Source organism: Hipposideros armiger, unplaced genomic scaffold, assembly GCF_001890085.2.
Source record: "Hipposideros armiger isolate ML-2016 unplaced genomic scaffold, ASM189008v1 scaffold_133, whole genome shotgun sequence".
Taxonomy (NCBI): Eukaryota; Metazoa; Chordata; class Mammalia; order Chiroptera; family Hipposideridae; genus Hipposideros; species Hipposideros armiger.
The window spans coordinates 2,991,945-2,996,264 of NW_017731483.1; the positions used below are offsets into that span (position 1 = coordinate 2,991,945).

Genomic DNA, 4,320 nt, shown 5'->3' on the forward strand with positions numbered 1-4,320 from the left:
TATTTGGGCAAGCACTCTTTTTGCCAAGCACTGAGTCAGAGGCCAGAAACAGGTCAGAGAGCTCTGCCCTAGCGGGCTGGCCGTGGGCAAGGGCGACACCTTCATGAATGACTACAACATACGGCAAAATGTTAGAACTGCCCCCAAACGTTGTGCTATGGGAAGGCAAAGGCAAGAGCAGCCCATTTTGCCTGGGTTGTTAAGAGAAGGCTTTCCAGAGGAGGAGGCAAAGGGCCTTGAAGGGTTAACATGTTTTATTAGTGAAGACTCCATGGTGAAAGCAGGGGGAAAGGCTTAAAGAACACAAGGATTTGCAAAACTTTGAGAAACTGCACGTGGCCGAAGCACAGAATGTGCGAGTAGTTGGGGATGAGGTGGGCTGATAGGCAGAGGGCCCAGGACACAGACAGCCCTTGAGCCAAGTTAAGGAATTTGAATTTACTGGAGAAGGAAGAGGGAAATTGAAGGTCATTAGGTTGAGGAGTGAGATGATCAAAGCTGGGTTAGAGGATATAATCTGACAGCTGATATGGAGACTGGAGGTATGGAGAGCAGTTTAAGAGACTGAAGAATAAATGAAAGAATGAGGACAGAGAAATGAAAGGCTAACTTGATGATGAATCCTGAATCAGAAAATTAGAGGGTTTGGATTTCCAACATTCGCATGCCCAAGAAGAGCCAATTAAGGAAGGGCCTTAGGTTTCTGACAAGGAATTAAGGCTGGAGGGGCAGAGGACTGCATTGTGGCCTGCAGCATTAAAAAAAAACAAAAAGGGGCCGGCACAGCTCCAGATAGGAGTGTTCCCGATGGCCTGGGACTTCCTCACTCTGCTGAGTCTGTGGTGCCCCAATTGTGTATTTAATTTCAATCTTTCCCTCCTTTTCAGGTTTTGCCACAGGAGACTAACCTCTCCGTTCTATTTGAAATGAATTATTTATGCTTCTGCACACACTGGATGCCTGCCTGATGTATTTTTCAAATAATACATCAGAATAGGAATTCACACAAAACAGGGCAAACATATATAATTTTGAGATAAAGGCCCTTCCCCAACTGTTGCCCAATTAAGCATTCCAAACCACTGTGTGGCCTTGCCATTATCCTCTAGAGTCCAAAAATCTACCTCTGTGACCTAATTACATGTTAGGTGCCTGCATCCCACAGTCAGGATTTGCACTCTCAGATCCCACTGCCTGCCCTTTACAGCCTTATCTCCTGCACTATGATTCTTTCCACAAGTCCAGATTCCACACATTCATCCTCCAAGGCCCAGTTCAAACACCTCCTACCCTAGGAAGCCGTTCCTGGTTCTCTCTCCAGGGGAAAGGCACCTCATGCTTCTGAATTTCCAGTCTTTTGTTTTTATGTCCTTCATTCGACTTAGGCATGGACAGTGACACACAGTAGGTGCCTTGGTAAAGTGTTTGCTGAAATTAGGCAGCATGGTCTCCCACACTCCCAAGCAGCAGTTAAACAGGCCAGCTCGAGCAGACCAAACAAAATTTTGAAGTCAATAACTACAAAGAGCTCTCAGGGAAAGCCACCCACCTAGAGCGGATCTCCTGACTAATGCTTCACTCCAATAGAATTGCCTATTGGCCTAACTCCAAGTCAAGTGCATACATTTCACGTATTTGATGAGCTGCCACTCTTCTCCAGGCTGACCTTTCCGTTTCCTGCAGCCTTCACATCTGCTGCATGTCTTCCAGTCTATAAGTTAGATAAGACCATTATTCCCACTAATTCTTACAAGGGCCAAGAGATGCATGCAAGGCAGTTGTTCCTTTTCAGACGGGGATTTGGGGCTCAGTGACCACTGACTTGTCCAGGGAGTGTCAGGACTATGACCTGATCTAGGCCTCCTAAATGCCAGTTGCAGTAGAGTCCAAGACCTCCCAATTGTCTGAGTTTGAAAGGAAACAGGTTTAAAAATGATTCATAGGTCCTAAAGCACACACAGGTGTTCTTCTGCAAACTGTGGTATTGGTAGCTGACAGAAGGCCACTTTGAGGGTTTGATGAAACTAACCAAGGCTAGAAAGCGGGGCTAGGTAGGGCACTTTCAAATCTTCAGCTCACCTGCTTGCCACTCACAACCATCAATTCCCATTGGTCCTCCTGCAGGCTTCATACCAGAGAAAGCGTTGGCTGTTTGTGGCACGACAAGGCCACCGTACGGTGCCAAGGGTACGGTGTTCTGGCTAGTGGAGCCCCAATGCTTTACGATAGGTGTATTGGGTGACCCCATACCTGCCCGGAGACGGCGAACGGACGCCAGGAATTGGTCGGCGTCACCCGACTCCAAGCGGTTTTAGAGGAAAGGCGTTGCGGCGGCGCCTCTCTCACGTGATTGGGCTCAGGCGGCGGAGAGCACGTCACACTACGCCCTGCGCACAGGGGTCGGTCTAGGTCTGCGCCTGCGCAGGCTCGCTGGCTGCCGGTCTACCGGCCAGCGGCTACCGGGCGTGGAGCCGGGCGCCCACGGCGATGGGTGAGTGCGGGGGGCGGGCGAGAGGAATCCGCCGGGTTTCCCTGGGCCTCTGTGTGGAGGGCGTGGAAGCACGAAAAAAGGCCTGAGGAGGCCGCCCTACCGGGCCCTCTCCGCTCGCTCGCCCTGCGCCCCCCGGTTTGCCCCGCCGCTCAAACGCTCGCTGTCCTGGTGGGGCCCGCAGCCGCGGGGGCCGGGGCGGCTGGCGCGCAAGCGAGGTGGTTCCTCCGCTCCCAGGGCTTGTGGTTCCCCGGCCTGCCGCGGGGCCTTGCTGGGTCGGGGGCGGCATCTGGCTTGCCGGAGCGAGTTTTTCCCGCGAAAGAGACTGCGTTGTTTCGGGCGCGCCCCCAGGCGGGGAGGTGTCTCTGAGAGCGCTCGAACCTCACGGGAGGGGCCAGGCTTTGCCTGTGCTGGGGGAGAGCGGCGCTGGGACGGCGCAAGGTCCCCTGCCCGTTGCGGGTCTGGGATTCCTTGACCCCTGGACTCTGTTGAACGTCGGAGACGGAAGGGGCCGTCTTTTCAACCCCCTCCCCTCCCCTGCCTTTCCCCTTATCACAGCGTAGAGAACTGGACTCCTGGAGAGCGGTAAGTTCAGCCACACAGCCATGCAATGCTTATTGTGCGACACCATGTTGCTTCGCGCTGTGCGAAACTCAGTTGTACAAGGGGTTTTTTGTTTTTGTTTTTGTTTTTTTGGCGGGGTTGGGAATGGCGGTGTTAATTGTAAATTTCTGTACCGATTATTTGGTATTAAGCTTAGCTAGAGGGAGCATGTCGATGACTCAGCTATGGTTACCCGTGGGCGTTTTTATTTTGTCCCTTGCAGGTATACACAGCTGATCTTAATTACTCCTAAAGTAAATGTGTAGACCTTTCCAGTTTGAGGGTCCTCTGCCCTTGCTTTGAAAGGATTCCATAAGATTAAAGGGTGATAGGACCGGTCAGGTCCCTTAGTGGTGGTTCCAGGGCACAGGTTAGGCGCTTTGGAGGCATCCTTAGTGCATCTCGGGGAAATTACCTCTAAGAGGAGTGGACTTGTCTCTCTCCTTTGTTAGATTAAAGTAAGAGTAGAGAAGTGGATTTTTAAATTATGGACATTGCTTTGTTTATAGTAGCAAAGATAGAGTCGTAGCTAGGACTAGAACCCTGGTCGTCAATTTGTTCTGAATGCTGAGTCAGACCTGCTGACTTGTGGGAGTTCACATCCTTTGAGAATTACAATCACCTTCTCCCCAGTTTTGCCCAAAGACCTTTGTGCTGGGATCACATCTGAGTCTTGCTTATCCATGAGGGCAGTAAATTACAGAGAGTATTTAGACTTTACACTGTTTTCTTATGCCACAACTTGCAGTTGAAAGTCAACTTCATTAACTTTGTTATCTAATATTGAGATAGGTAGTGTAAAACGTGTAAAATTATGGTAAATAAATTTTGCAATAAATTGCAAAAAAACCAGTTATCCATATTAAAGAATTTAGATAGAGGTAAATTTAGCAAAGAAATTTACCTATGTTCACAGTATAGATAAACATGCAAAATTCTAAACTCGATTTCCCCAGAATACTGTACACACTATCCTGCCTTCTATTGCTAAATTAAGAGCCTATTCACACCATCTTGGTGTGTAGGATTAAACTAGGGGGAAAGCTTTAAATCTGTGAAGTCTGGGAAGGTTTCATTACATTTCCCTTTTCCTGTGTCCAGGCCTGTTTTTTAAAATTGGAGACTCTAAATGTACAGTAATGTTCTTAAAATTTCGTAAAATAGCTTGGTACAGTGGTCAATAAATGACTGGCTAATTTCTTTCTTTCTTTCTTTCTTTTTTTTTTTTT

The 4,320-nt window shown here is 48.9% G+C and overlaps 1 protein-coding gene across 4 annotated transcripts in view; it reads left to right on the forward strand.

Moving 5' to 3' along the window:
- The first annotated feature begins 2,153 nt into the window (after positions 1-2,153).
- Positions 2,154-4,320, forward strand: part of SLC25A51 (solute carrier family 25 member 51) — an 18,260-nt gene continuing 16,093 nt past the window's right edge. For 2 of the 4 annotated variants that reach the window (XM_019649547.1, XM_019649549.1), the window contains exons 1-2: positions 2,154-2,491; positions 3,047-3,073. The gene's annotated coding sequence lies outside the window, so the exon portion shown is untranslated. The remainder of the gene's footprint in view (positions 2,492-3,046; positions 3,074-4,320) is intronic. The other 2 variants (XM_019649548.1, XM_019649546.1) reach the window with 2 other exon arrangements.